Below are 20,872 nucleotides of genomic sequence, written 5' to 3'. Positions count from 1 at the left end.
GGGGATGCCACCGCCCCAGGTGCTTCTCATCTCGTTACGCCACTGTCCAAGGTGTAGACCTGCTTTTCCCTACTTTTGAGTCTATATAGTAGAATACTTTTTCTATACTTACAATGGTTGTTATATATGTACGTAATGCATGTTGAAGACCATAGATATCCGTGTTGTTTTGTGATTTTATGTATGTTTTATAGCAACCTGCCTTGGAACAGGTGAGCCATAAATGCTTTAAATAAACCTTTCCCGGAGTCTTATATATATTTTACTAACATAGTAACATAGTAGATGACGGCAGATAAAGACCCGAATGGTCCATCCAGTCTGCCCAACCTGATTCAATTTAAATTTTTTAATTAAAATTCTATGGTTCTAAAGGTTCTATGGGCAGGATTCACTAACCTGCCAGATTGGGCCCGATCCTGGCAGGTCCGACCAATTCCTAAAACAAAAATATGTAGATGGGGGCGATCGGAGGAACGCCCCCATCTGCCTGCATGGATCGCGCATGCGCAGACCATAGGCGAAGCGATCTTTTTTTTTTTTTTTAGTTTTTTTTTACTTTGGGCGGCAGGAAGAGGAGACTGAACCAAATGCCACCACCTCCACTGACCCCAACCCGCGTGGCTCATTGAAAGCTGGTCTCGCTCTTACCAGCTGCCGCCCTCACTATATCAGATAAAAGGGTTAAAACCACGGGCTTGCCCTATGGGGAAGGGTGGGAGAGTCCAGGCAGGCAGGAAACCATGGCAGTTCTGGGCAGGCAGGAGAAGAGCTTGGAAAGACAAAGCAGGGCTGAGCAAGGCAGCATTCGGGGAGAGCGGGCAGGAGGGATTGCAGGGCTTCCAGTCGGAAAGACGTTTTTGACTGGTCCCCAGCAGTCGCTACTTCAGGTGATCGGCCAGCCCATTCGGATCAGAAATTTGGCGTAGTGAATCGGGTCGCTGTCCAATTTGCATGCGTTTCACCTCATTTGCATGCAAGGATTCCAAGCGGATCGCAGGAGAGGTAAGTGAATCGGGCCGGATGGAAATTTGATAGTACAGGGGTCGCAAACCGATCGGTACACGATTGGTTTGCTTAGTGAATCTGGCCCTATGTTTCCTAAACTGGGAACTGAACCCCTTCTTCATAATTGTATCATGATATTTAACTGATATTTCAATTGTAAGATGTAAAATAGTTATTTATATATTACTTGTTGGAATATTCATATTTATCTCTATCTCTACCTCTCTCTTTATATTTTTATCTTTACTTTTCATTAATTGTTTCTTCAGGTACTTTAGTTAGATTGTGAGCCTTTGGGACAGTTAGGAAAATTTCCCAAGTACCTATCATATTTATTTTTATCTATTGTATCTTTTTAATGCATCATTTTTGTAAACCGCTTAGAAACCTCACGGTTATTAGCGGTAAATAAGAATTAAATTAAAATTAAATTAAATTAAAAATCTCACTGCTTGGTGATGCACGGAGGTGCTGCTGAGTCACCAGTCTGGCCCCCACCACTTTGGGTTTGAAAAAAAAAAATACAGTTCTGAACAAGATATAGTCATTGCTAGACCAGTAAAAGACAGAAGAAAAGCCTTTATTAATGTCCCTTTGTCAAAGGTGGAGAAAGTAGATTGTGGTTGCTGTGAAAACAAAGGCAGAGAGAGCTGCAAATGGAGCTGTCACATCTAGACATCCTTGTTCTTCCCGTCTAATTTATTCACTGGTCCTGGAATTGATTTGTCCAGGTACAGAAGCCCTGTCACTGGGGCTGGATTGAAGGCAGGGAAAAATAACGACTCCGCTCGCACCACCACCCACGTCCACAAACTATGTTGACAAGCTTTGCAGGAATTTGCCGTTTCCTGCGCTCTAAACACGGGCGTTATTTGGGAAGGGGTTTTTGGAGGGGGGGTGGGCATGGAAACGTACTCAGGTGGCATGATCAGTCTGTGCTACTTGAATAATGCAGATCTGACGTGAGAGCCCTTAGGCCTGGATTCTGTACACGGCGCCTAAATCGCCTGGCGCCCTCAATCACGTGTAGGTGCTGCGTAACAGGATTGCGGCTAGCGAACGACGTAGGCCATGGTTTTAGAGGCCTACATGAGCAGCGCCTAAGTTTGACGGAGAATTGTGCGTAACAGCGCCCGAGATCGTCTGTGCTCCTATCCACGCTTACTTTGACCTTAGGTGCCGTTAGGCGCGATTCCGATGCCTACTTTTTTAAGTGACTTTTTAATTGGTTTTTAATGGTGTGGTCAATTACTGTGCCGGTTAAAACCATTTAAAGCAATTAAGTTAGGCACTGATAGGGCGCCCACCGCCACTTAATTATGGGGCCATTTATAGAATACAGGCCTTAGGGCTAGATTCACTAATCTGCCCAATCAATGGCAGGCTATCGAATTCACCAAGGGTCAGTATGCAAATGGGGGTGATCGGAGGAACATAGTAACATAGTAGATGATGGCAGATAAAGACCTAAATGGTCCATCCAGTCTGCCCAACCTGATTCAATTTAAATTTTTTCTTAGCTATTTCTGGGCAAGAATCCAAAGCTCTACCCGGTACTGTGCTTGGGTTCCAACTGCCAAAATCTCCATCAAAACCTACTCCAGCCCATCTAAACCCTCCCAGCCATTGAAGCCCTCCTCAGCCCATCCTCCCCCAAACGGCCATATACAGACACAGACCGTGCAAGTCTGCCCAGTACTGGCCTTAGTTCAATATTTAATATTATTTTCTGATTCTAGATCCTCTGTGTTCATCCCACGCTTCTTTGAACTCAGTCACCGTTTTCCTCTCCACCACCTCTCTCTTTCTTTCTTTGTCTTTCTCTCTCTCTCTGTCTTTCTCTCTCTTTGTCTGTCTTTTTCTTTTTCTTTCTCTCTCTCTCTTTGTCTATTTTCTTTCTTTCTCTTTCTGTTTCTTTTTCTTTCTCTCTCTCATAGTAACATATAGTAGATGACAGTAGATAAAGACCCAAATGGTCCATCCAGTCTGCCCAACCTGATTCAATTTTTAAATTTTTTTCTTCTTAGCTATTTCTGGGCAAGAATCCAAAGCTTTACCCGGTACTGTGCTTGGGTTCCAACTGACGAAATCTCTGTTAAGACTTACTCCAGTCCATCTACACCCTCCCAGCCATTGAAGCCCTCCCCAGCCCATCCCCCACCAAACGGCCATATACAGACACAGACCGTGCAAGTCTGCCCAGTACTGGCCTTAGTTATAGGGTCACAGCCATTTCTGGGGTCGGTGTTGAACAATACCCAGGTGCAAAATACAAAATGTTCTCTTTTTGTTAGGAAAATTCAAATCCCAGACTCCCACCTACTACTTTTCTAGGATGGGGATGGGGGTGGGGGTGGGAGGCAGGATCAAAACTGGATCAGATCATTCTAGAAATGAAAATCGTCAGCGGAGGAATTGGAGAGACCATTTTTATTGCGCTACCAACGCCTCCACGATTACTTTTATGCCGTGGCGTTGCCAAGGGTGAGCGGTGCCCAGGGGCGGTTGCGCCCCCTCCTCTGCCTTCTTCCCCACCCCTACCGCGCTCCCCTTCCCCGTACCTTTTTAACTTCGGCACACGCAGCCACCAACTTACTGCCCACGTTGGCTTCGGCGCTCTCTCTGATGTCACTTCCTAGGCACAGCTCCTAGAAGTGACCGTCGGGAGAGAGCGCCGAAGCTGATGTTGCCAGCAAGTTGGTGGCTGCTCTTGCCGAAATTAAAAAGATATGGGGGAAGGGAACAGGAATTGGGGGAGGAGTGGGAAAGGGGGGAGGGGCAGAGAGGAGGATGAGTGCTGGCACTCCATGCAAGATGGCACCCAGAGCGGACTGCCCCCTCGCCCCTCCCCCCCTTACTATGCCACTGCTTTTATGAGCTCTGCTCCCTTTGTAAACAGAAGTTTAGGACACTTCCTCCTTTCTAGCCTCTACTTCTTCTTACTCCCCCCCCCCCACATAGTAAATAATGGCCAATAAAGACCCAAGTGGTCCATCCAGTCTACCTAACTATACATGCTCCATAAATTAATTTAGTTTAAATGGTCTTTTTTGTTAGATATTTCTGGACCAGAAACTCAGAGCCCTGCCCGGTGGGGTGCTTAGGTTCCATCTACTGGAGTCTCCATCAAAGCTCACTCCAGCCCATCTTAACCATCCCATAAGAACATAAGAATAGCCTTACTGGGTCAGACCAGTAGCCCAGTAGCCCGTTCTCACAGTGGCCAATCCAGCCATCAAAACCCTCCCCAGCTCATCTTCAACTGAATAGTCCATATACGGGACACAGGCCATGCAAGCCTGCCCAGTACAGGCCTTAGTTCCTGCAATATATACCCATTATTTTCTGATTAGAGATCCTCTGTGTTCATCCTAACCTTGTTTGAACTCTGTCACCATTTTCTTCTCCACCATCTCCCCACAGGAGCGTATTCCATGCATCAAACACCCTCTCCGTACAGAAGAATTTCCTAACATTACTCTTGAATCTACCACCCCTCAACCTCAAATTATGTTCTCTGGTTTTACTATTTTCCTTTCTCTGGAACAGATTTTGTTCTACGTTAATACCTTTCAAGTATTTGAACATCTGAATCATATCTCCCCTGTCCCTCCTTTCCTCTAGGGTATACATATTCAGGGCTTCCAGTCTTTCCTCATACGTCTTCTCATGCAAACCTCCTACCATTTTTGTCGCCATCCTTTGGACCGCTTCAAGTCTTCTTATATCCTTTGTCAGATACAGTCTCCAAAATTGAACACAATACTCCAAGTGGAGCCTCACCATCAACCTATACAGGGGCATCAACATCTTCTTTCTTCTACTGGTCACACCTCTCTATACAGCCTAGCATCCTTCTGGCAACAGCCACCACCTTATCGCACTGTTTCTCTGTCTTTAGATCTTCAGACACTATTACCCCAAGATCCCTCTTCCCATCCGTGCATATCAGCCTCTCACCTCCCAGCACATACGACTCCTTCCGATTTCTAATCCCCAAAAGCATTACTCTGCACTTTTTTGCATTGAATTTTAGTTGCCAGATATTAGACCATTCTTCTAACTTTTGCAGATCCTTTTTCATATTTTCCACTCCCTCTTCGGTGTCTACTCTGTTACAAATCTTGGTATCATCCGCAAAAAAGTAGTTTTCCTTCTAACCCTTCAGCAATGTCACACACAAACATATTGAACAGGATCGGCCCCAGCACTGATCCCTGAGGGACTCCACTACTCACCTTTACTTCAGCCAGTTTCTAACCCAGTTCACCACTTTGGGTCCTAACTTCAGCCCTTCAAGTTTGTTCAAGAGCCTCCTATGAGGAACCGTGTCAAAGACTTTGCTGAAATCTAAGTAAATTACATCTAGCATATGCCCTTGATCCATTTCTCCAATCACCCAATCAAAAAATCCAATCAGATTCGTCTGGCATGATTTACCTTTAGTAAAACCATGTTGCCTCGGATCCTGTAACCCATTCGATTCTACATAGTAACATAGTAACATAGTAGATGACGGCAGATAAAGACCCGAATGGTCCATCCAGTCTGCCCAACCTGATTCAATTTTAATTTTTTTTTTTTTTTCTTCTTAGCTATTTCTGGGCGAGAATCCAAAGCTTTTCCCGGTACTGTGCTTGGGTTCCAACTGCCGAAATCTCTGTTAAGACTTACTCCAGCCCATCTACACCCTCCCAGCCATTGAAGCCCTCCCCTGCCCATCCTCCTCCAAACGGCCATACACAGACACAGACCGTACAAGTCTGCCCAGTAACTGGCCTAGTTCAATCTTTAATATTATTTTCTGATTCTAAATCTTCTGTGTTCATCCCACGCTTCCCTTATTTTTCCAATAAACCTGTAGTTTCCCGCTTCATTTCTGCGACCACTTTGTGAATAGGGACCACATCTGCTCTTCTCCAGTCCCCATAGATTAGATCCCTTGAAGGACTCCTCAACTTTAGGAAGGCAATAAAAACATACCTCTTCACCCAACTCCACTGCCATGACCGATAGATTGTAAAGAAATGTGTATTGAGAGAAGCTCCTCAGTATGTCGCGTTAGGATAAAAACTTGTATTGAAAAATCTTGCACTATAATTGGCAAATTTAATCTGTAAATTGTATATTATTTATATTGGTTTTAGATAGGGTTACCAGACGTCTGGACTTCCCCAGACATGTCCTCCTTTTGAAGACATGTCCGAGAGTCCAGATGGCTTTTCAAAACCCGGCACTTTGTCCGGGTTGTGAAAAGCTTGGAACAAATCACTGTCATGTGTGGGATGCCCTCCTGCCCGACGAGAACAGGCAACGGGGGGGGGGGGGGGGGGGGGGGCGGGACTGGGGCAGGAATGGGTAAAAGTGAGCAGGTCTGGAGGCGGGTCTAGGGGAATCTGGCAACCGTTTTAGATCCCTAGTTTCTTTGCCAACTCCTCTTACATTGAAAACTCAAGCTCTTCAAGCTGTGCCTTCTTTAAAATTACTCTGAATCACTTTCGATAGTAAGCTCAATTATCATCTTCATATAAACATAGAAAGATGACGGCAGAAAAGGGCTATAGCCCATCAAGTCTGCCCACTCTTCTGACCCACCCCATTAAGTCTGAGTGCTAATGACCAAGTTCCTTAACTCTACCCTCGTAGGGATCCCACGTGGATGTCCCATTTATTCTTAAAGTCAAGCACGCTGGTGGCCTTGATCACCTGCATTGGAAGCTTGTTCCAGTGATCTACTACCCTTTCTGTGAAGAAATACTTCCTGGTGTCACCATTAAATTTCCCTCCTCTGAGTTTGAGCGGGTGCCCCCTTGTGACCGAGGGTCCTTTGGGAAAGAAGATGTCGTCTTCCATCTCGACACGTCCTGTGATGGATTTAAATGTCTCAATCATGTCCCCCCTTTCCCTGCGTTCCTCTAGAGTGTAGAGCTGCAATTTGTTTAGTCTTTCTTCGTACGAGAGACCCTTAAGCCCGGAGATCATCCTAGTGGCCATCTGTTGAACCGACTCAACCCTAAGCACGTTTTTATGGTAATGTGCACAGTAGTCCAGCGCTGCTTTTATCGGCTACGAATGATTAGGTCCATAGCCAAATTGTTAGAGCCTGTTTCTCTGAATATTTTGATCCACTCTCTTGTGATTTCTCGTATTGATTACTGTAATGCTCTCTACAAGGGCATAATTAAAAATGAAATAAGATGACTTCAAATTATACAGAAGACTGCAGTAAAGATTACATTTAATGCAAAGAAGTTAGATCATCTCACCCCCCTCCTTCATAAAGCTCATTGGTTGCCAGTAGAACACTGGATCACATACAAAATTCTTTTACTAACCTTTAAAACTAGACAAAATAGCCCACTCAAATTTATTAATAATCTTCTTATTCCCTTTAGCCTTTGTTAGACTTTAAGATCGTCTTCTAAAAATCTTCTATCTATCCCGTCTTTGAAGTACATCAACACAATGAGGTCTACCATTTTCTCTGTCAGCGCTCCATATCTTTGGAATAATATTCCGGCCCACTTACGGGAAGAATCAATTCTTCACCATTTTAAGACAAAATTAAAAACATTTCTTTTTCTTGATGCTTTCGAGACCTAAATGTCCTTTTCAGGGCTACATAGTTTTATTTTATTTTTTGCCACCCATCCTATTGTTTTTTTTCCCTAAATGTTTTTCTTTTTACTTGATCTGTGTAGTTCTAGCCCTTTTCCCTTTTTGTTCCCGTTTGTTTTTAAATGTTTTTAATAAGAACATAAGAAGTTGCCTCCGCTGAGGCAGACCAGAGGTCCATCTTGCCCAGCGGTCCGCTCCCACGGGAGCGGACCGCTGGGCAAGATGGACCTCTGGTCTGCCTCAGCGGAGTTAACTTCTTATGTTCTTATGTTCTTATTAAAAACATTTAAAAACAAACAGGAACAAAAAGGGAAAAGGGCTAGAACTACACAGATCAAGTAAAAAGAAAAACATTATTGTTTTTAAAGATGTACTGTTATCTTAATATGTTGGGTTTTGTTTTTTTTTTAGTAAATATATGTTTTTATGGCATTGTACACCGCCTAGAAGGCTGATTGGACAGTATATGAAATCTTGAATAAACTTGAAACTTGATAAAACCTTGTACCGGAACTATGGCAAATTGTAACCTGTTAATTGTATGTTATGTACGTTAGCCTGTAACCCGTTCTGAGCTCTTTGGGGAGGACGGGATCGAAACGGAAATACATAACTAAACAAATGAGGAACTCAGCATTCCTTGCTGAAGAGATCAGAGCTACCGCTAAACAACAGACTAATGCTTATTATGCTGAAGGCTAAACCGATCCTTTACCACACCTCAGACGCTACGTTGCTACGAGTGTGTGCCAAGCATCCGTCAATGAGAGGAGCAGACATTCTCATACCAGTTTGGAGACTGGGGGAAGCTGCTCAATCAGTCAGTTCCAATAACATCGTTCTCAAAAATCCCAGTGTGACAAATCAAGGTCACGCTCCATTCCACGAGTCTACATTACACCACACCTGCTGTGACCTAATGCTTTCTTTGCACAGCAGAAATCTGATAAAATACATCTCGCATGCAAGGGCGCCGTAAGGGTCCTTCCATAAGAGACCTTCGAGAGCGGCAGTGGCAAAGATAGGGAACAGAGAGACGGAGTGGCTAAGGTTCAATAGACGTTGAAAAAGCATTCTTGTAAATGAATGCATTTTTGCATTCAGATTTTGATTGATCTGCAATTTTATCGACTCACTGTAGCTGTAATAAACGATGCTGAAAATGAATCAAGTCACAATAGGGGGAAGGCAAAGATCCAAGAAGCAAGATGAAGAGGAGGTGATCAAACCCCATGGAGAAGACAGGCTTTAAATCTTCCAAGATCTATTAAGGTCTTAGAAATGGCCCTCACTTTATCGCAAAAACTCCCTCAAATAATGATTGTAATTGCCTAAGTGCCACCCGTTGATTTCCTAATGCGTTGCTAGCCATTATAAATATACTAGTGACGACCAGGGCTTGTGACATCTGTCGGTTTGGACATTTCTCCATTCGCTGTCATGGTCTGCAGTCGTTCAATCAAGATTCATACTTTTCGTTCATAAACGCTCTTATGGGATCCGTCTCTGTGCTTTTTTGACAGCCGATCAAGACACTAGGGTCTCGAGTTCATACTTTCATAGCCAGGTTATGGCCCTTCGCCCACCTAGGGTTTTTCACGGGGTTTTGAACGCTTGGCAGCGTGACTTGGGCAGGGACTTGGGGGGCACTTTTTTGTTAAATGTATTGAAAAGTACAGCTGGACTGGTCTATAGTGCTGAATTGCGAGAATGTCACTATCACACAGTCCTGTGGGCCTATGTTTCCCAAAGTCAGGCGTACTATATGGGATATACTGACACTCAACTCTGTGTCTGTTGTTCTGTGGAGGTTAACTCTTACTTTCATGGTATCTGGAGTTGTGCGGGGATTCAGGCCTTTTGGAAGGCACTGGCTTCCTTCTTACAGGACTTGGTGCAGGTTCCCGTGCCTGTATTGGTGCTTCCTATGTTATTTGCTCATTTTTCTATATTCTCTGTGTACATTTCTTCAGAAAAACTGTTTCTTAGTAAATGTTTCATTTTGGGGAAGAAATGTATCTTATGTTGTTGGCTCTCTTCTGAGCCCCCTTCATTTTGGCTTTGGAGGAATCGACTTCATGAACTTATGGGCTGGGAGGCCCGTTTGGCCTGTTCTTCTAGCCACCGGAGCAGAGACTTTGTCAACACTTGGACTCCATATTGAACATTTTGTCTCCTGCGAGTCGTAGCCATATCCTGAATAGACTCCAGATGTAATTGAGTATATCTGTTTGACGTCTCTCCTCCCCCTGTTTGGGTGTTGTGGTATATTTTTCTTGGAGGGGATGGGAGGGAAGGGGGGAGGGTGGGGTTCTGTCTGGGGGGTAGGGGTATTGATCTGGATCGTGGAGAACATCAGAGTCCAGTCTTCCGCGGTAGCTGGTTGTTATTGTAAACCTTGTTTTCTGTTATTGCTATACCGGCTGTTGTCACTGCTCAATAAAAAGATTTAAATATATATAAAACACTCTTAAGCTTCAGATCTAATTCAAGAAAACAAAGAGATGCAGCGTCAACGGATTGGTCAAAACCTATGCCACAGAAACATACAGAAAGATGGCACAAATGTCATGGAAATGTCCTATTATGGATTAGAAACAAATTCAAAGATAGGAAAAAGAGTAAACCTAAACAATCCAAGTTTATTTATGACTTACTATCCCACACCAAGGGTAAAAACCATCTAGGCGCAGTGGCATAGCAAGGGTGAGTGGCACAAGGGGCCCTCCCACGCCCTCTTCTCCGCCCCCTCCCTACTCCTTCCTGACCCCCTCCCCCTGCCGTGTACATGCCCCCCTTTCCTTCCCCCATACCTCTTTAAGTTTCCAGGCGCAAGTAGCATCAAGAACTTGCTGCCCACGTTGTGTCGGCTCGCCCTCTGATATCACTTCCATAGTCTGTTATTGAGACAGACATGAGGGAGCCACTGCTTGCCCTGGATCGGTAGCATGGAATGTTGCTACTCCTTGGGGTTCCAGAATCTTGCTGCTCTTTAAGATTCTGAATGGAATGTTGCTACTCCTTGGGTTTTGACCAGGTACTAGGGACCCGGATTGTCCACCATGAGAACGGGCTACTGGGCTTGATGGACCATTGGTCTGACCTTATGTCTATTCTTATGTTCTTACGTGAGCCAAATAAGGGCAATCAAGCCATTGTAACATCACTGATGAGGCTGGCTCTGAGGCACTGTGGAATGAGGCATTATGACATCACAATCTCAGCTCTGGAATGTTGCTCCTAGTTGGGGTTCCGGAATCTTGCTATTCTTCGAGATGCTGGAATGTTGCTACTTTTTGGGTTTTGGCCAGGTACTAGGGATCCAGATTGGCCACCGTGAGAACGGGCTACTGGGCTTGATGGACCATTGGTCTGACCCAGTATGACTATTCTTATGTGAGCCAAGTAAAGGGCAATCAAGCCATTGTAACATCACTGATGAGGCTGGCTCTGAGGCACTGTGGAATGAGGCATTATGACATCACAATCTCAGCTCTGGAATATTGCTACTCCTTGGGTTTTGGCCAGGTGCTAGTGACTTGGATTGGCCACCGTGAGAACGGGCTACTGGGCTTGATGGACCATTGGTCTGACCCAGTATGACTATTCTTATGTGAGCCAAGTAAAGGTCAATCAAGCCATTGTAACATCACCAATGAGGTTGGCTCTGAGGCACTGTGGAATGAGGCATTATGACATCACAATCTCAGCTCTGGAATGTTGCTCTCAATGGGGTTCCGGAATCTTGCTATTCTTTGAGATGCTGGAATGTTGCTACTCTTTGGGTTTTGGCCAGGTACTAGGGACCTGGATTGGCCACCGTGAGAACGGGCTACTGGGCTTGATGGACCTTTGGTCAGTCCCAGTTTGGCTATTCTTATGTTCTTACGTGAGCCAAATATAGGGCAATCAAGCCATTGTGACATCACTGCTGAGGTTGGCTCTGAGGCACTGTGGAATAAGGCATTATGACATCACAATCTCAGCTCTGGAATGTTGCTACTCTTTGGTGATTCCACTTGGAATGTTGCTACTCCTTGGGTTTTGGCCAGGTCTAGGGACCCGGATTGGTCACTGTGAGAAGAGGCTACTGGGCTTGATGGACCATTGGTCTGACCCAGTAAAGCTAGTCTTATGTTCTTATGTCAAGTCAAATCAGAAGGTGACACAGCCCCACTGCTGGAGTGTTTGTTGTACTCTGCTTCTGTCCTTGAAATTATGGGTCATGCCTGAGCCCCTTTCTAAACTGCAGGAGCTGCTAGAGTGATATTTATACGGTACCGCTGGCAACTAGCCACTTACAAGCAGGCCATCAGCAGCTTCAGCTTACCCTGGGTTCCTTTTCTTGCTGTCCCCTCACGAAGGCCATGTGTACTTTGCTTTATTTCCCTAGTTTATAAAAAGCTCTCATGACAATTAAAGCTCTTTAAGAGAGAGAAACTGACGAAAAAAACAAGCAGCTGCTGTACTGAATGATTGCTCCTGTAAACACAATGTATTTGCCAGCCCTTTGCGTAAGAGACGCTGGCGCTGCTGCTGCTTGTCGGATGCTTGCTGGCATTATGTTAACAGCAGCCTCCCCAGGATTTCAGGGTCGCATCGCCACTGGAAATGCCACGCTGTTTGGTCTTCGTTTTACAAAGGTGGCACAATAACGTTCTGCTATTTTTGCTTTCTCCTTCTTCCTTTGCAACAACATTCAAGGTATTGCGCAAATGCCCTTTCTGCTCTTTTGCATTTTACAGACGTTCAGGTTTGCTAGCAAAGAGGGCTTTGTTTGTATTTATTTATTTTGTGAAGTGCTGCTGGGCGGGGGAGGGCACTGGGCACTGCGTTCAAAGGAAATCTATATGAGAATGTTGTTTGATGCACAAGCCCTCCTACCCTCTGTTTTCTGCTGTTCTGTGTTAAAACTCTCCTGGACTTTAGGAACTCAAGAAATAAAGGGGCCCTTTTACCAAACTGTGATAAAAGGCGGCCTTCCACGGGGTGGAAGGGGGACGTATACAGATGGGTTAAACATTGGTTGGCAGGCAGGAAGCAGCGGGTTGCAGTGAAGGGCCACTACTCAGGCTGGAGAAGGGTCACGAGCGGTGTCCCGCAGGGGTCGGTATTTATTAATGACCTGGAAACAGGAACAAAGTGCGAAGTTATAAAATTTGCGGGTGACACCAAACTCTGTAGCAGGGTCTGCACTGTAGGGGAATGTGAAGAACTGCTAAGGGATCTGACCAAACTGGAGGAGAGGGCGAATAAATGGCAGATGAACTTCAATGTGGAGAAATGCAAGGTCATGCATATAGGGGAAAAAGAACCTGATGTACAGCTACACAATGGGGGGGTTGGTACTGGGAGAAAGCAACCTTGAAAAGGACTTGGGAGTGTTGGCGGACACAACAATGAAACCGAAGGCACAATGCGCAGCGGCCTCTAAGAAAGCAAACAGAATGTTGGGTATTATCAAGAAGGGTATTACATCCAGAACGAAGGAAGTTATCCTGCTGCTGTATCGGGCGATGGTGCACCCGCATCTGGAGTACTGTATCCAATATTGGTCACCGTACCTTAAGAAGGATATGGCAATACTTGAGAGGGTCCAGAGAAGAGCCACACGAATGATGAAGGGTATGGAAAATCTTTCATACGCTGAGAGGTTAGAGAAACTTGGGCTCTTCTCCTTGGAGAAGCGGAGACTCAGAGGAGACATGATAGAGACGTACAAGATTATGAAAGGCATAGAGAGGGTGGAGAGGGACAGGTTCTTCAGCGTACTGGAAACTACAAGAACAAGAGGACATCCGGAGAAATTGAAAGGGGACAGGTTTAGAACCAATGCTAGGAAATTATTCTTCACACAGAGGGTGGTGGATACCTGGAATGCGCTTCCAGAGGGTGTAATAGGTCAGACTACATTATGGGGTTTCAAAGAGGGACTAGATAAATTCCTGAAGGATAAGGGGATTGAAGGTTACAGATAAAGGAGAAAGAAAGGGTATAGATAAAAAAAGAAAAGGGGTTTGAAGGATATAAAGGATTAGGGAAGAACAGGTTCTAGACAAAAGATCACTTTACAGGTCATGGACCTGATGGGCCGCCGCGGGAGCGGACCGCTGGGCGCGACGGACCTCTGGTCTGACCCAGCGGAGGCAAATTCTTATGTTCTTAATGCGTCCTTATACAAGCCATTCCCATGTGCTAAGGCCATTTTTACAGCAGGAGTAAAATGGCCATTTTTTTCTACTTTTCCTATTAACAGTCATGTGCTAATTTTTCCATTAGCATGTGGCCATTAGAGCATAAACCCCTACTACCGCCCGTTATGTAGGCGCTAAGGGCTCACCTACAAAACTTGCTCAGTTTGGGCTAGATTCACAAAGCAAACCGATTGTGTACTGATCGGTTTACGACCCCTTTGCGCCCTGCTTTCCCTCCGGCCCGATTCACTTACCTCTCTGCCGAGTGTGTGCAGATGCGACGTGACATCATACAAACCCCAACGATCTTTACGTTCATCCGAATTAAATTTACTATCTGTCCCTTCTTTAAAAGTCATCGGAACAAGAAGAGCAGATATGTTCACAGTCGCAGGTCCACAATGGTGGAATTCCCTTCCCCAATACATTAGATCTGAACAAGATATCTCTGTTTTTAAAAATTTCTTAAAAACTTATTTGTTCAAGGATGCATATGATCTTTAAAGTTCCTAATTTACCTATTTTGTTTTAATTAATATTCTCAAAGCGTGCCTTGAAATTATTTACCCTACCTTTTGTTTTTCCCTTTTTTCCTATGCCCTTATTGTAACTTTACCTCCTTTCCTCTTTTTCTCATGTTAGTTACTGCTTGAATTTTATTATATTATGTTTAAAGTTGTTTTATTATATTATGTACATCGCCTAGAAAATTTGAAATAGGCGATTCATCAAGAACTAAATAAACTTGAAACTTGAACTTGAAACTTGAAACTTGATCGGAGGCCCTCCAGACGCGGTCCTGAGCTTGGGAATGAAGAGATGACGTTTGTGTAGGGCCAGGGCTGGAAGCGGAACAGGGCAGGGCCACGGGTCCTCTTTTTTAACCGACAAAAGCCCAGATTCACTAAAGAGAGTGATTCAATCGCTGTTGGCCGATTTTTAAACAGCGATTGATTCACTATCTAGTTTGCGTGCAAATCATTTGCACTAAGGTGCAAATCATTTGCATGCAAACTCCCCTACTCAATCGCTCAGGGAGCGATTGAGTCATTGAAGAGCCCTGACAGTAGTGGCAGGAAAAGCAGCCTTCTGTCACTGCTGTCAGGGCTTCTTTTCTTTTTTTTTAATGGGCCAGATATTTTGCGTGTATTACATGCGCAAAATATCTGGCCAAGAAAAAAGAGCCTCCCTCCCCCTACCCGACAAAGTGTTCCGTCTCTTCCTCCCTCCCTGAACCCCAAAAAATGGAAGGATGCCTACTCCCTCCTTCCATCGGTGCTCCCTCCACTGCGCTGAAAAATATGGCGGGAGGGATGCCCGGTCCCTCCTGCCATTGGACCCCTCCTCCCCACCTGCCCACGGCTGGCCAAACACTCCCCCCTTCGCTGAAAAATATGGCAGCAGGGATGCCCACTCCCTCCTGCTTTCGGCCCCTCTCCTTTCCCCCACCCCCTCAAAACAAATGGCAGAACGGAAGCTCACTCCCCGTAATAAGTCTGGTTACTCTAGGTACACGTCTCACACGTCTACACCATAATGCACCAGGATGCGATTGTCAAAAATTCAGAACTGGCCTAAAATCTTCCTCCTAGACTGGGTAACTAGGAAGCTCTGAAGCTAATTGTGAGATCACACTAAATCAGTGGTCTCAAACCCTTTGCAGGGCCACATTTGGGTTTTGTAGGTCCTTGGAGGGCCTCAGAAAAAAATAGTTAATGTCTTATTAAAGAAATTACAATTTTGCATGAGGTAAAACTCTTTATAGTTTCTAAATCTTTCCTTTTGGCTAAGTCTTAATAATAATGTTGTCATTTATAGCTAAAGAGACATATGATCAAGAAACTGTTTTATTTTACTTTTGTGATTATGATAAACATACTGAGGGCCTCAAAATAGTACCTGGTGGGCCGCATGTGGCCCCTGGGCTGCGAGTTTGAAGACTAAATGAAGACAAAGAGAGGATACAAGACAACTCTGGCGGGCCACCAGCAGCTATACAGTCCAAATGCAGATAGACCTGTTCTACTTGGTTTTCAGCCCCTTTGTAGTTTTCTGACAGATGCTGTTTTGAAAAACACATTCTTTATACCCCTCCCAAATGTACCAGGTCTCTGAACTTTGGCTTCTGTTAGGGGAATGTTACTTCCACCTGTGTTGTGCCCCCCTTCTGTAGAAGAACATGTTTTGGAGTGTTTGAAAAATTTGTTCCTGTTAATTAGTAGATGACACAAGGGACGGAGAACTCAGAATTTGACAGAAGAAACAGAAGTATTTGGGGAGGGGGGGGGGGAGACAGTACCAGCATTTTCTTCCCGTTCCTCTGAAGTAGCTTGAGAACTTGTCTCTACTGGTTCTAAAGCACCATAAGTCATTTGCCAATGACCAGGTGTTGGCATAGAGGAAGATGATGGTTCCCCATTTTTAATCCTTTCCCAACTCCTGTTTAGCAGCATCTCTGCAGTGTCAGTTTTCAAACACTTACCCCCCCCATCCAGATTCTATAAAGGTTGCCCCAAATTGGCTGTGGATCCAAGATCAGCATCCAAAATAATTAGCCAATAGGCTCCAATGATTTAATTATCAGAGCTAACACTTAATTGGCACTAATTATGATTTGTAACAATAAGCACTTAAATTGGATTGCACGCAATTCAAAAGGGAGTGTGGCAATAGGCGGGTCAGGGGCATTCACAAAAGATGCCCGCAGTGTTTACAGAATAGCAGGAATCTGTGTTCAATTTGTGCATCAAGATTTACACCGAATTCGACCCCCAACTCTATTCTATAGAGCGCTCATTGAAAGCGTCCTTTATAGAATGGCATTGCGTGTTGAATTTTATCAGCACCAAATTTTCAGTGTTGTTTACAGAATCTAGCCCATAGTGTTGCTGATGTGCAATAGCTAAAACTAGTTTCCCTCTCTATGGCTGACTCCAAGAACAGAAGTCACCCTCGGGAGTCAAGCTGAGACCTGCAGGGCAGCACACAACACTTGCCACTAAGCTGTCAAGCCTGCGATCCTCAGTAGACTTGCTACTACTAATCATTTCTATAGCGCTACTGGAAATATGCAGCACTATACACATTCTATGCAAGTACGTACTTCCTCTGAAGTTTTGTACCTGGGGCTATGGAGGGTAGGTGACTTGCCCAAGTTTACAAGGAGCTTCTATTCAGTCTGGCCAGGTACATCATTTCCAGCACCCTTAGATTTCTATTATGTTGGAAAAGACTAAATTATACATTTTGGTGGAATTCTTTATGCCATATATATAAAATGGAAAGGTTTACTGCGTTACAAAAGGGATATTTTAAAAAATTTCAGGATGTATGGAAACCATTAACACAATATTGTCAAGATTAAGTAGAAATATTTCCCTTATGTTTATTAATTTATGAAGAAAGGGGGGGATATTTTATTTTAACATATATCATACAAAAATGAAGTTTAGGGATGGGAGGGAGGGAAGAGGAATAGAGATATAAATAACACTTAATGTAATTTATGAATATGAATAAAGAATTTATATGATTATAGAACATATGATAGAGAGGGATGGGAAGGGGAGGGGGGAAAAAAGGATGTACTGCACAAATAATAGAATGTTAAATGATATATTTATTGTTAATGTGATTAAATATATATATACATTTAATGTAATTATGAAAATGAATAAAGAATTATAAAACATGAAAAAAAAAAAAAAAAATGATTTCTATTATGTTAAATGCATCTCCCCATTCTTTCCATCTCTGTGGCACAACACTCATTGGCTCCCAATGCAGAACCTAGAGCATCTGTGTATGTTCAAAGCTCAGTGGGTCCTATATCCTACAAATTTCCTGTTTCAGAAGGGTTGGATCCCAGTGGGCCTTGAGCATGTGTAGAAGCTCAAGGCTTGCTTTAGTGGCAACAAAGCAAGCTGTCGTTAGAGAGGGTATCCATGATTGTCTCCCCCACTGGTTTTTACTCCCTTTACCTAGTCTGTCTCTCTCTCTTGCTTTATTTTACTCCTTCCTTTTGCTTTCCACTTGTAGCTTATCCAAGTTTGAATGTTTTGTTGTCCTGTAAATTTAAATTTCCTAATTTTTTGACTTAGTCTGTAAACTGCTTGGTTCCTCTTGTTGGGTTAAACAGTATAGCAACTCTAATAAAGTAACTGTTGTGTCATCAACCTGTCTGCAGGGGTGGTAAGGCAGGAAAGAGAAGCCAACGCACACCTTGGGAGGATGGGAAACTGATGTTCATCATGAGGATGGGGAATAAGGAACCAAAGAGTTGTTGGACCCCATAGGGGGAGGGAGGGAGGGAGGGAAGGAGAGATGCTGAACATGGAGTGGAGGTGCACATCTAAGGGGTTCGCTTAAGAGCAGGGGTGTCCAACCCCAGCCCTTGCCAGATTGGGTTTTCAGGATTTACCAAATAAATATGAATGAGATAGTGCAGTTGTTTACCTGTAACAGGAGTTCTCCATAGACAGCAGGGGAATGTAGTCATACTTACTCTCTCTCCTTCCTCTCTAAGATATGTATACCTATATGACTTCTTTAGCTAGAGACAAAACAGAATATCAAGGGGATGGGCCATTGAAGGCGGGAAACCCTGCACATGCTGTGGTCACCACTTTAGCCTAACTCAGGCAAGGCCAAGATACAAGTGACTACAAACACAGTACTTTTTGCGTGTGACCCGGACCGGAGTCACCCTGCAGGCTGGATTGGAGTTCAAATACAAAACAACAAAAAAAAACTTAATCAAATGGTAGAAAATATCTTTCAGCTTTACTCGGGCTCAATATACAGGTAAGTCGTCCATCAGCAGTGATATCAATGGCAAATGGCCAAACTAACAGTCCCAAAACATGTCCAAAACAAGGAAAAATAAAGTTCAACCCAAACTCAGGCTGAAACTCAGCTTCTCTTTGTCAGTCCAAAACTTTCAAGTCATTTGGGTAGCAGCACAACACACAGTCCAGTGCACTGCTTTGCAAAACAACAGTGCTTCAAACAAAGAAAAAACAAGCCTCTGGCAGGTTTGAGACAACTGCCAGGAAGAAGGAGATAGCTCTAGGTTTGCAATTTAAAGCAAAAAAACAGCTTTACAAAATTCCCACCCAGCTGGAAGCAAACCTCTCCCCGCTTCTCCAAGCTTTTCCACAATAATTCTCAACTAGTGCTTTATAGGAAAATCAAAACACTACCCAAACATTTCACTGGCAATTTCACTCACAGTATGTGGCAACAAGCTAAGTCCACCTGCATTCTTTCAGGGTAATCAACTTCCACATCAGCACAGGTTTCTTCAAAATCCATAGGCTCTTCCCTGAGCCTGGACAAGTCCTCTGCTGGGTCAATCTCACTCCATTCCATAGGGACAGGACCATTGACCCTGTTTGGCTTGGGAAGCACCCTAGGGAGGCAAGGCACAAACTTCCTCCCTAACCTGTTGCCTTGTTTGAAAGCCACTGTTGGCTTTTCTACTCTTGGGGAGTGTCCTGACCTAGCAGTGTCAGCTGACGACCAGGGACCTCTAGAGCTCCCCTGGTGGTGATACATATTATGTTCCTCACCTTCATCTTCCCAGATCCTGGACTTTCTCTGCCGGGTTTCTAGTTTAACCCTGGGGTTTTTTATTTCAGTTAAAGCTTGGGTCGGGCTTACATCTGCTTGGTCACAATGCTCAGTAAGCCAAAGGCTTACTTTTGCTATGGGACATCACCGACACACAGGATCAGTCTAAGGACTTCACCAACAAGTGTGACTACATCTCCCCTGCGTGTTTCTGGAGAACTATTTGTATACAATAGAAGTAGTGCATGCAAATAGATCTCATGCAAATTCATTGGGTATATCCTGAAAACCTGACTGGATTGCAGCCCTCGAGGACTGACCCTGGACAACCCTGGCTTAGAGTGTTAGATACCCTTGAGCTGGTCCTGTGACAATGGATATGGGCTTCCTGCATCCTCAAAAAAGGCAAAGCCCTAATTGTAACCACCCTAAAAATTCTATGAAATACCTCTTGACCATAAAAAAAAAGAATAGAGAAAGATTAAGAGCGGATGAAACAGTAGCCAAGAACAGAGGAAGTGGAGTACTTTGAATGCAGCCCTGGGAGTTTGGGAAGTCTCTTTCAGGCAGTTCATTCATACTACACATGGAGGTCACTGATGGTGAAGAGGGAAAGATCATGCGCTCCCTACAGTGAATTTCATTTTGGAAGCCTGAAGATTTCTGCTACAAAATACAATGCATTGCTAGCCAGGCGCAGATTGTACTTCAAAGGAGAGACTTCAAAACCAGTGGAAGGCACTGATGGTTTCTGCCTACTTTACTTCATTGTAGAGCTAATTAGCAATGCCTGATTTAGCTCTTATTCTGCATATTCCCATGCAATTTGTACACTATGGCCCAAGAAAGGAAACCTTGCTGCACTGATTTAAGATAAAGCTAAACCAGACAAAAGTACCTCCTGAAAGCGAGACACTGATGTATTACGCAAGTTCAACCACCAATTTGTTGACTTGTATTTCTACATACACATGAGGAAATGCAAGTTTAAGAAGCCCAGAGTAAAAATTTGAGAATTATAGGTTTCTCTAATGGTACTCGGCATTCTTTTGAAGGTAATTAAGCAGAAAAAAATGGTACTGTTGAGCAGAGTTTGAAATGCTAATATAAGCAGGACTTTGTAGCTGGATATTATGGAGTTACTTTTGGGAAAGTATCCAGAAATCTAATCTTGATTCATTATTCTGTCTCTATTTCAAAACCACCCATAGAAAGTGTTTCTATTCTGAAATGGATATTAAGAATTAAAGTTTCTATTGATTCTGATAGAAAATTATTCTTGGTTTGGCCAAATTGACAGAAAAACTTAAAATGGAATACAATTTCTAACCGTAGTTTAACCATACAGTTTTGTCATCCAAAAGTAAAAACATCAATATATCTAGTTCAGCCAGATGAAAATCTTTTGAACAGTAAAATAACAAAGTCATGATGGGGAGGTCCATCTTTAGCCAGATGAATCTGAATAAAGTGGTTTTCTT

The sequence above is a fragment of the Geotrypetes seraphini genome, chromosome 11, assembly GCF_902459505.1.
Source record: "Geotrypetes seraphini chromosome 11, aGeoSer1.1, whole genome shotgun sequence".
Classification (NCBI taxonomy): domain Eukaryota; kingdom Metazoa; phylum Chordata; class Amphibia; order Gymnophiona; family Dermophiidae; genus Geotrypetes; species Geotrypetes seraphini.
The sequence above is the reverse complement of the archived record's forward strand: the minus strand, read 5'-3'. Positions refer to the sequence as shown.